This window comes from Podarcis cretensis (assembly GCF_951804945.1).
Source record: "Podarcis cretensis genome assembly, chromosome: 1".
Lineage (NCBI taxonomy): Eukaryota > Metazoa > Chordata > Lepidosauria > Squamata > Lacertidae > Podarcis > Podarcis cretensis.
In genome coordinates, this window is record NC_137170.1 from 133,313,915 (window position 1) to 133,326,538 (window position 12,624).

Sequence of the window (12,624 nt, forward strand, 5' to 3'; positions counted from 1 at the left end):
CACTTCCTACTTCAGTGAGTTCACATAGTTGAAAGAGAATGAACAAAGGAGGAAACTTAATTTTCTTCATTCCAGGTGAGGGGCATGACCTAGCTGAGCCTAGGAATACAGTTCTGTGGTCATGACCTCTTCATGCATTAATTAGCCCTAAGCTTGCTAGTCATGTTTGAATACAACATGACACGCCAGTGAGCCCTAGTAAAAAGCACAGCTCACAGCAACATCTGCAGGGCAAATGGCTCCCCACGCCTGTCCCAGAGAAATTGAGGCTTTAGCAGGCATCTGACTTGAATTTCAATTGCTTTTATGTATGTATGTGCTGATGTTCTTTTATATTGTTATTAATGGCTTAGATTAGAATGTAAATGGCTTTGCGATGCCTCGTGGGAAGTAATTCATGTAATAATAATGATGATAATTGTACTCTAACAACTGTAGGGAAGATGGTTGTTAAACCCACTTGCACTACCAGGAATTCAGCCAGTGGGACTTGCCTTTAAAGAGAACATTTAAGCCAGGTATTAGCAAACCTTTTCAGCAGGGGGCCGGTCCACTGTCCCTCAGACCTTGTGGGGGGCCGGACTAGATTTTTTCGGGGAAATGAACGAATTCCTATGCCCCACAAATAACCCAGAGATGCATTTTAAATAAAAGCACACATTCTACTCATGTAAAAACATGCTGACTCTCGGACCGTCTGCAGGCTGAATTTAGAAGGCGATTGGGGCCGGATCCGACCCCCGGACCTTAGTTTGCCTACCCATGATTTAAGCAGTACTGTATTCCACCTGCGTCTTCAGTTTACACCCCACATTGTAAGCAGCGTACACAGTTCAGAAGCTTAGAGTTTTGCTACAGAATAAAGTGGGGCCTGCTGCAACAAATTGTTGCAGGGTGGACTGCTCCTGTTCTGGATACTCCTTTCCCTTCCTTCCCAGTTTTCTGCTTCCCCTGTTCAGCAGTCAGTGGGCCACTGAAAATGCTCTGTCTTCATTGTGCTTTTTCGGAGGGAAGGGTTGGGGCTCTACAGGGACTTTGGTTCCCCAAAGATATAGTATATTTTGTACTTCTGCAAACCTCAGGGTTCTCCTGAGCCCGCTGCTACCTCCCTCTTGTGCGTAGGATGCTGTTCTCGTTACATAAAGATCCACACAGATAATTGATGAGTGTGCCATTGGTATATGTAATGACTGCCAATGTCCCTTTCATTAGTATCTGCAGGAGGTTTGTTACAGTTCTGTCCCTGCCACACTCCTGTGTAGTATTTGAGTGGGCAATGTACAGTTGGAGACAAAGAATGGGCTCGACTTAGCTGGCATGGCACGGCTTTCAACAAAGGAGCATCTCAATCACGGCAGCTTTCTCTTCTAAGCAACAAGTCGCACAATCAGTTTCAAAAGGTCCCCCCAACCTTCACTCCCAGGCCCAAATTTCAGTTCCTTTGTGTCACAAACCCTGAAGTACTGTACATGGCTTGTCTTACCAATATAGTAAAATCTGTACCTGGGGCAGCTGGGCGGCACTTTAAACTGCTTCACATAACCGTGTGCTCCTCCATAAAAAAAAATTAAAAATGCAGTTGCACCTAGAAAGCAATTTATTTTCTTTCTTTCTTTCTTTCTTTCTTTCTTTCTTTCTTTCTGTATAGAAAGCAGCTTTCAAGGGACAAGGGTTAGCGAGATGAACTCTTAATGGTATGCTACTTCTCTCTGTAGGGGACGCGGGTGGCACTGTGGGTTAAACCACAGACTTGCCGATTAGAAGGTCGGCGGTTTGAATCCCCGCGACGGGGTGAGCTCCCGTTGCTCGGTCCCTGCTCCTGCCAACCTAGCAGTTCGAAAGCACGTCAAAGTGCAAGTAGATAAATAGGTACTGCTCTGGCGGGAAGGTAAACGGCGTTTCCGTGCGCTGCTCTGGTTCGCCAGAAGCGGCTTAGTCATGCTGGCCACATGACCTGGAAGCTGTATTCCGGCTCCCTCGGGCGATAAAACGAGATGAGTGCCGCAACCCCAGAGTCGGCCATGACTGGACCTAATGGTCAGGGGTCCCTTTACCTTACTTCTCTCTGTATAGGACATTTTTTAATACTGTGGAACATTCCAACTCACATCAACCCCAGCTAGCATAGCCAAGGGTCATGAATGATGGGAGATAGAGTCCAAAAAGTTCTGGAGGGCCACAGGAAGCTCCCTACCCTTCCATAATTTAAATGAAACATCACTTGCAGTCTGAGGTGGTTTAACATATCAGGTTTAACATATCAGCTAGCAGGAGGTCCAAGACAAGGCTTAGTAGAAATCCAGCTCCTCAGGGCTGCAAGAATAATCTTTCCCCAGTTTCCCCATTTGTGATTCTTTCCTTGGAGATGCAGGGGCTGGAATCCTGGACCTCAGATATACAAATAACAGCATCTTCTGTCAAAATAGGAAGGGATAGAGTGAAAGGGAGAGCCATCCCTAACACCTTAACTCCTGGAACATCCTTTACCTTAGATCAGATCTATGGCAGCACAAATGAAATCAAAGAAGATGTATGCTTTTGTAACATCTGGGAATATATTGTTCTGTACTCCAACTGCCGTTGCTTATTTTTCGTTATCTAACCCTCCTCATTTCTGCCAGCTGTCCTTTATTGAAGAAACCACACCTCGTGGATGTTCCAAAACTTTATTCACATCATTGCTATTTATTTATTTTTATAGGTCAAGCGAAGCATTTTTGGCATCCACAAGCTGTTTTTAAGATACAGCAGAGGAACCGAGTTGGGAAATTGTGTGGGGGGTGGTGGTGGTTTCTTGGTGTGTTTTTGTAGTTTTTGTTTTTAATCTTCTATGTTTCAGAAGGCCAGCTGTAGCACAAACTGTGACTTGGGGAAATTACCACATAGGCTAGGATCTTCAGCTGGTGTGTTTTGGCCCAGTTCCATTTTTACATCAGTGTAAAAATGAGCCTCTTTCCAGCATCTTAGGACTTGTACGTTGACAGGGGGGATAAAGCATGCCAGTTTGAAAATTAAGGGAGGTAGTAGGGAAAAGCTCCATAAATCAGTAGGGAACATTGATTTGTGAACTGATAAAGGTAAAGGGTAAAGGGATCCCTGACCATTAGGTCCAGTCGTGACCGACTCTGGGGTTGCAGCGCTCATCTCTCTTTATTGGCCGAGGGAGCCGGAATACAGCTTCCGGGTCATGTGGCCAGCATGACTAAGCTGCTTCTGGCAAACCAGAGCAGCGCACGGAAACACTATTTACCTTCCTGCCAGAGCGGTACCTATTTATCTACTTGCACTTTGACGTGCTTTCGAACTGCTAGGTTGGCAGGAGCTGTGACCGAGCAACGGGAGCTCACCCCATCGCGGGGATTCAAACCGCCGACCTTCTGATCAGCAAGTCCTAGGCTCTGTAGTTTAACCTACAGCGCCCCTAGGACTTAAACTGATGAGGTACGCCAGCTGCTATGCTGCTCCAGTGTTATAAGCCATATCAACACGCTGGGTACGTGGGCAGATCTTCCATAAAAAGAGAGCTTTACCTTGTGGCATATGTAAGAAGCAGCTCTTTATGTCCATGATGCAATCACAGAACACATACCAGGCCTACTGAGACTCAGCCTGCATGCACACCGTCCATTTACAGAACCTGGGAACCATGGATTGCTAAGGGTGCTCAAGATTGCTAGGTGCTTGTTATTGTTAGGGATACAGTTCCCAGGATTCTTATCATGTGCTTTAAATGTATTGTTGCACACCATCCCAATCTTCAAGCGGTGCAAGATCCCAGGGGTTGCAGGTGCCAATCCAGGGTTTGTGTTTGTTATAGGAATCCCAAGGTCTAAAATATAGATAATTGCACAAGGTAAACACACATACACCTTGCCAACAAAGGTCCGTATAGTTAAAGCTATGGTTATCCCCGTAGTGATGTATGGAAGTGAGAGCTGGATCATAAAGAAGGCTGATCGCCGAAGAATTGATGCTTTTGAATTATGGTGCTGGAGGAGACTCTTGAGAGTCCCATGGACTGCAAGAAGATCAAACCTATCCATTCTTAAGGAAATCAGCCCTGAGTGCTCACTGGAAGGACAGATCCTGACGCTGAGGCTCCAATACTTGGGCCACCTCATGAGAAGAGAAGACTCCCTGGAAAAGACCCTGATGTTGGGAAAGATGGAGGGCACAAGGAGAAGAGGATGACAGAGGATGAGATGGTTGGACAGTGTTCTTGAAGCTACGAACATGAGTTTGACCAAGCTGCTTGAGGCAGTGGAAGACAGGAGTGCCGGGCGTGCTCTGGTCCATGGGGTCACAAAGAGTCGGACACGACTAAACAACAACACACATACATAAGTGTATAAGCCACATGTCTAAAATAGTACAGGAGAGCAATCCAAAAGCCATCTTGGCTCTTCTAAAGACTCTCAATATTTCCTCTGCCTTCTTAATCCCCCTTACCTGAGAACAGGTAGGCAGACAGCAATCAGGGGAAGTTCCTGAAGGAATTCCTCTCCTATATCTATGAACCTCCTTTGTATTAATTGTCTCTGCATTGAGGGATATCCGACAGGCATCCTAATGGTCATCCTGATGGGCATCCTGATCAAATTTGCAGATGACACCAAACTGGGAGGGGTGGCTAACACCCCAGAGGACAGGATCACACTTCAAAACGACCTTGACAGAGAACTGGGCCAAAACAAACAAGATGAATTTTAATAGGGAGAAATGTAAAGTATTGCACTTGGGCAAAAAAAATGAGAGGCACAAATACAAGATGGGTGACACCTGGCTTGAGAGCAGTACATGTGAAAAGGATCTAGGAGTCTTGGTTGACCACAAACTTGACATGAGCCAACAGTGTGACGCGGCAGCTAAAAAAGCCAATGCAATTCTGGGCTGCATCAATAGGAGTATAGCATCTAGATCAAGGGAAGTAATAGTGCCACTGTATTCTGCTCTGGTCAGACCTCACCTGGAGTACTGTGTCCAGTTCTGGGCACCACAGTTCAAGAAGGATACTGACAAACTGGAACGTGTCCAGAGGAGGGCAACCAAAATGGTCAAAGGCCTGGAAACGATGCCTTATGAAGAACGGCTAAGGGAGCTGGGCATGTTTAGCCTGGAGAAGAGGAGGTTAAGGGGTGATACGATAGCCATGTTCAAATATATAAAAGGATGTCACATAGAGGAGGGAGAAAGGTTGTTTTCTGCTGCTCCAGAGAAGCGGACACGGAGCAATGGCTCCAAACTACAAGAAAGAAGATTCCACCTAAACATTAGGAAGAACTTCCTGACAGCAAGAGCTGTTTGACAGTGGAATTTGCTGCCAAGGAGTGTGGTGGAGTCTCCTTCTTTGGAGGTCTTTAAGCAGAGGCTTGACAACCATATGTCAGGAGTGCTCTGATGGTGTTTCCTGCTTGGCAGGGGGTTGGACTCGATGGCCCTTGTGGTCTCTTCCAACTCTATGATTCTATGATTCTATGATTCTATGATTCTATAATGGTCTTATCAAATGCTAATGTTTTGTGTAAACTGTGTCTGGACCTACGTGAAACTTGCTAAATCCTCAGGAATATCACACCTTGGCCTGCCTGAGCCACAGTAACCCCACCTTGTGTGTGATGTAATTTCTGACTGTTTGTAGAGCGGATGTCCTTCTTCTCCACGCCAAAATGAAAACCCTGAAAAGAGATGTTTCTTCTTGGTTTGGAGTATCTCTTGCCTCCTTGCTAGGAGGGGAGGGAACTCTGTTGCAACAGAAAAATAAAGATCTGCTTTGCTTTCATTGCATCCTGCCTCCATCTGATCATGGACCTAGGGGACTCAGTCCCTTGGGGAGTTGGGCAGAAAAAGCCAAACACCCCTATTTTCCTATATCATGTTTCCACTTTGGAATGAGGCCCAGCTGAGACTGTGGTGTCTTTACGGTATATGGTTTATTTATACGTATTTACAACCTGAGCCTGCAATAGAGGGATTCACAGCATGAACACCCAAGAAGTGCCTTATTTCTCCCATAAGCACAGACATGGATTCAAACAGAAATCAAACGTTGCACTGACTCTCTCCAGCTTGCTGCTTCCCTTCTAGTTCATAGAGTCCTTCTAGGTCACTGCCAAATTCTGCTCTCAGCTCTGGCTTTCTCTGTTGGCGGAGGCAACCCCACCCATTTGCCGTTTAGCACCAAGCCCCTTGACCCCCCTTTACCTCACCAGGAAACTACAGTGGTACCTCTGGATGCGAACGGGATCCATTCCGGAACCCCGTTAGCATCCTGAAGCGAACGCAACCCACGACTGCGCGTGCGCAGGTCGTAATTCGCTGCTTCCGCACATCCGTGTGACATCATTTTGAGCGTCTGCGCATGCGCGAGCAGCGAAACCCGGAAGTAACGCTCTCCGTTACTTCCAGGTCGCTGCGGAGCGCAACCCGAAAATATTCACCCCGAAGCATATTTAACCTGAGGTATGACTGTACTTCCTGGAATTAGAAGGCTTGGTTAGATTTTAACACTTGCCGGATCTCAAGATTCAAGCGGTCTGGTGTGTAAGCAGCCTCCGACCCTGAAATGAAATGAAATCAGACTATAAGAAGAGCCTGCTGGATCAGGCCAGTGACCCATCCAATCCAGGATCCAGTTTTCACAGTGGCCAACCAAACGCCTGTAAGAAACCAGCAGGCGGGATCTAAGCGCAAGAGCACTCTTCCGTTCTGTACTTTCCAGCCACTGGTATTCAGAAGCATTGCTGCCATCATAGCTAGGAGCCATTGAGAGCCCCCTTGCCCATGATGGGGTACGGTTTAGGGGTGCCACAGGCAGGGTTAGGAGGGCACCTGGCAGATTGGGCCTGCCAGTGCTTTAAGAAGGATTTGCTGTAGTTGTTAAGAGTACTGGAGCAGCATTGGGGAGACCCAGACTCAAATCTCTGTTCAGCTTCAAAGCTCCTTGTCACGCTGCCTCTCATTCTGACAAGGTTGTTAGAATAAAATGGGGGTGGGGGAGAAACATATGTCCGCACCCCTTTGTTAATCTGGACTTTGCTAGGCCTGCAGAACCAGCAACTGCAGCAAACTTCAAGCACACTGTGTGGAGCACCCATGAGGGATCAAAATGGGTGAGATGTACAACTCTGTGTCATTTCTGTGCAAGAAGTGCATGGAACATATTGTGCTCGACTTCGCTGCCTGATATATGAGACCTTGGCATTCTGAAGGAATGATAAGATTAGAAAGAAACCTCACACAGATGAGATATTGCTTATGGGATAAAGGCAATAAACATGAAGCCAAAACGAAGGTGAAACCATAACATATTTTAGAAAGCCTGGTGGAACATGTTGAAGTGACCTGCATGAAGAATTGCCGATTCAAGAATTGCCCAGCTACACCCATCCCCTTCCCAGATAGATTATGGAATTCATTGTCTATATCTTTAATGGGTCTGCCCGTGTAAATAATGAAAGTAATGCAGAAGTTGGACATGTCTATCCTTCTGCTAGAATTCCAGATCAACATGAAGGTGTTATGAGAACCATTTTACTGGAGGAGGGTAGGGTTTCTTCTTCTTTTCCTGCCCAGCTCTTCCTTGTATGCTTTTGCCCACCTGATGGCCACAAGATCCTGCCCTACTGCCTTGGACTGGTGACTATGAACTTTATTCCAACCTGCTAATATGCTAGGGGAAATGTGTTATGTAGTGAAGTTTCACCCTGGGCCAGCAGGGGGATACTGTATATAGTTTTCACTCAGGTCTGTAGATAGTTTTCACTCAGGTCCACGTCAGTTATTTTAGGCGGGAACTCTGGGCTGTTGTTGCTACAATGTTGACAGCCGGCTGCCTATAAAAGCAGGCCGGCTGAGCTGTTTGCAGTCAGTTCTATTCCAGCTTACAAAATAAAGAGCTACTTGGAGAAATCGCTGTGTCGTCTGCTATGTCAACCCACAACTTAACACTGGCGACGAAGGTGGGATCGATGGACATCAGAGCACAGCCAGATGCGGCCAGCCTCTGAACTGAGCTGAATCACTGAGCTGAATCACAGAGCGAAATCACTGAGCGAAATCACTGGACAGAACCAATTCAGAGCTGACTGTTCTGGCTAAGAGCACTGTGTTCCATCCATCGCCCTTCACGCCGGCATCGGAATCATGGCTTCACTTGTGCCTCTACCGCCGTTTGCGCCAGCCTCTGAATCATGGGAATCCTACCTCGCTCGGTTCGACTGCTACCTCCAAGCCAACGAGCTGACAGCAGTATCAAAGGATCGGAAGCGGGGCCTATTCCTCAGCCTCTGTGGGCCTGAGGTGTTTGAGACGGCCCGAGCATTGGTTGCGCCTGAAGCAGTCCAGGCAACACCATGGGACACGATCCAAGAGAAGCTCCGCAACCACTACGCACCAAAGCCGTCCAAGATTGCTGCCCGCCATGTGTTCTACCAGCGGAACCAGGCAGAGGGGGAGTCAATCAACAACTACACCACCGCCCTGCGACAGGCTGCAATGCACTGTGAGTTCCGAGACTTAGACGATGCCCTGATGGATCGAATCGTCTGCGGGGTCCGGGACATCCATCTGCAACGGCGTCTCCTCGCCAAGCCAGACCTCACGCTACAGAAAGCCATTGAGGAGGCTGTGGCCTCAGAAGCTGCTGAACGCTCCGCCCAGGAGATCCACAAGTCCAGCAGCCCGCGTCTTGCTAGGGAGCCAGTTCTGGTGCATCATGAAGAGGCCAGCAGTGATGAGGCATCCTCCAGTGAAGACGATGACGTGCACCAGACAAAGCGGGAGTGCAGGAAGTTCCAACAGAAGTCCAAGGGCCAACCGGAATGTGCCGGCTGCGGAGGCAACCATTCCCGTGCCAAGTGTCGATTCAGAGACGCCATCTGTAGGAAGTGTTCCAGAAGGGGCCACATCGCTAAGGTCTGCCGATCGGCTCCGTCTGACACCCCCCCTTCATCGACTCGCAAGTCCAAGTCTTCACTCCAGTCTGCCAAGGAAAGTTGTTTCGCTCTCACCAACTGCTGCTGCCCGTCTGGAACCACGATTGGCCAAACCGACTCGCCTACGCGACGCAAGCTGAACGTCACGGTGCTCATTGAAGGAGCTCCATGTGACATGGAGATCGACACCGGGTCTGCCCTGTCTATCGTGTCATGGAGCACCATCAAAAGACTGGTACCCAGAGTGTCCAAAAGGCAACTCGACTCTCACCGCGTACACCTGAGAGACTACCAGGGAAACGACATTCCCGTGGTAGGCGTTGGCAGGTTCCGGATCGCCTTCAAGGATTTTTCGGGCCTGCTCCGGTTGGTGGTGGTCGAAGGTCAGCGGCCAAGCCTCCTAGGGCTAGACTGGTTTGATGCCCTCGGCCTGGAAGTCACCGGCATCAACTGCATCTCTAACGCAGAGACTGAGGGTCTGGTCAAAGACTTTGCCGAGGTTTTTGACGGCACCTTGGGGCAATATACAGGTACGCCCATCTCCTTTAGCCTTGATCCACAAGTCGCCCCCATCAAGCTAAAGCCACGCCGGGTTCCCTTTGCTCTCAAGGCTAAGGTGGACGAACAACTGGACAAACTGATCGCCCAAGGAGTTTTGGAGCCAGTTGACCACGCCAAGTGGGAAACCCCCATCGTCACGCCTGTCAAGCCAGATGGGTCGGTGAGAATCTGCGCTGACTACAAGTGCACGATCAACAAGGCACTTCAGCAGCACGCTTATCCGGTTCCTGTTGTCCAACACCTGCTGCATTCCCTGGGTGAGGGTAAGGTCTTTGCTAAGCTGGACCTTGCCCAAGCCTATCAACAACTGCCAGTCGATGATGCCACTGCTGAAGCCCAGACGATCGTCACCCACCGGGGGGCATTCCGTTGCCGCCGGTTGCAGTTCGGGGTGAGTGTGGCTCCTGGCATCTTCCAAAGCCTTATGGAGCGTCTCCTGCAAGGGCTTCCGGGCGTGGTACCATATTTTGATGACGTCTTGGTGTCTGCAGACTCACACCAGCAGCTGTTCGAGCGCCTCCGTGCCGTGCTGACCAGGTTCCAAGAGGCCGGGCTCAAGGTAAAGAGGGAGAAGTGCCAGATCACCGTTCCACAGGTAGAGTTCCTGGGCTATCTTATCGATGCCTCCGGCCTTCACCCGACCACATCCAAGATCCACGCTATCCAGCAGGCCCCCACCCCAAAGAACAAGACGGAGTTGCAGGCGTTCCTGGGGCTGCTGAACTTTTATAACATGTTCCTGCCCCACAAAGCCACAGTGGCTGAGCCTCTTCACCGACTCCTTAGCACTAAGACGCCTTGGGCCTGGGGTCATCGGGAGACGGCGGCCTTCAACGCGGTCAAGGCTCTCCTTTCATCAGACAGTGTGCTGGTACAGTACAGTGAATCCAGACCGCTGGTCCTTGCCTGCGACGCCTCACCTTTTGGCATCGGTGCTGTCCTTAGTCACCGTTTTCCAGACGGAAGAGAAGCACCGCTCGCCTACTTTTCCAGGACGCTATCTCCAACGGAACGGAATTACAGCCAGCTTGACAAGGAGGCACTGGCACTTGTGGCTGGAGTGAAGAGGTTCCATGAATACCTCTATGGCAGGACTTTTGACCTCATCACTGACCACAAGCCACTCCTGGGCCTCCTCGCCGGTGATCGTCCAACTCCACCGGTCCTCTCGCCACGCATGCTGCGATGGACTGTTTTCCTGGCTGCCTACCACTACCGGCTCATCCATCACCCGGGGAAATCGATGGGCCATGCCGCCGCCCTCAGCCGTTGCCCTCTTCCAGCATTTGTGGAAGACCCGGCTCCAGCTTCATCGCTCCTTCTGATTGAGGATCTTCCGGCAGCGCCTGTATCGGCTGCCACTGTGGCCTCCGCGTCTGCCCAGGATCGCACCATCAGCCGGGTGCTCAACTGGGTGTGGAGGGGGTGGCCACAAGGGCCTTTTGCATCGGAGTTCCAGCCCTTCGCAACCAGACAACATGAACTCTCAGCTCATCGCGGCTGCCTGCTGTGGGGAGACCACGTCGTAATTCCCCAGGGACTCCGTCAGCGCGTCCTGGAGGCTCTGCACGTTGGCCACCCGGGAATTGTCAAAATGAAGGCGTTGGCTCGGTGTTACGTCTGGTGGCCTAATATGGACGATGCCATCACTGCCTGGGTGTCCGCCTGTCAAGCGTGCCAAGAGTCGAGGCCTGCACCACCGGCAGCTAAGGGACACACCTGGGAGACGCCAAAGACACCCTGGTCGAGGGTGCACATCGATCTGGCTGGCCCCTTTCACGGCTGGACCTTTATGGTAGTGGTGGACGCCTATTCCAAATGGCTGGAGGTCGCCCTGATGCCCTCCACCACTACCGAAGCTGTCATCCGGGTGCTGCGAGGCCTGTTTGCAACGCATGGGTGTCCTGATGTCCTTGTCTCTGACAACGGACCACAGTTCACGTCAGGCACGTTTGAGCGGTATCTTTTGGGACTGGGCATCCGCCATGCCCTAACGGCACCTTTTCATCCATCCAGCAACGGGCAAGCGGAAAGAATGGTGTGCTCGGCAAAAGAGGCACTGGCGCGCCTGGACCGGGGAGACTGGCATGAGCGGGTCGCCGAATACTTGTTCGTGCAACACATCACCCCTCATGTGGCCACAGGGAGGAGTCCTGCTGAACTGCTTATGGGCCGCCGCCTCAGGTCACCGCTCGACCGGCTACACCCGGACTTTGCCGTGGCTGAACCCCCAGGCTGTGCCAACGTGCCACGGTCATTTGTCCCAGGAAACCAGGTCTTTGCCGGAACTATGTGGGGGACATTCCTTGGGTGCCAGACACAGTAGTGGGAGTCACTGGACCTCGCTCGTACCAGGTGGCACTCGAAGACGGACGCTTGTGGTGACGGCACATAGACCAGCTTAGGCGCAGGGTTGGGGACTTGGACACTACCGAGGTGCCCCCAACTGCGCTTGCGGCTCCAGAAGAGACACGTACAGATGGCGAGGCCCCACCTACACCTCCCTCGCAAACTGCCAGCGTGGAGCCGAACCAAGCCGCTTCAGAGGGTCTGCCAGACTTACCACAGACTCAGACCACTCCACTTGCGGAGGCTCCACCCACAGCAGCGGATCCAGGGGAGTTGGTTCCAACGCCACCTAGGGTCGCACCACAGCCTCAGCAAGAACTGTGTGGCCCTCCGGACTTGGCTACCAGTCCCCGGCGGTCTGGCAGAGTTCCCAAGCGCCCAACTTATTTAAAGGACTATGTTGTTGGACATGTATCACTGTTGGTCTAAGTATGGGAAATGTAACCGATATGCTTTTGTGCCTAATTGAACCATTATGCGTAGTGCTGTATATAAGGAAACCATTACGATTGTAACTAACGCCTTATCTCGGTGGGGAGGGGTGTTATGTAGTGAAGTTTCACCCTGGGCCAGCAGGGGGATACTGTATATAGTTTTCACTCAGGTCTGTAGATAGTTTTCACTCAGGTCCACGTCAGTTATTTTAGGCGGGAACTCTGGGCTGTTGTTGCTACAATGTTGACAGCCGGCTGCCTATAAAAGCAGGCCGGCTGAGCTGTTTGCAGTCAGTTCTATTCCAGCTTACAAAATAAAGAGCTACTTGGAGAAATCGCTGTGTCGT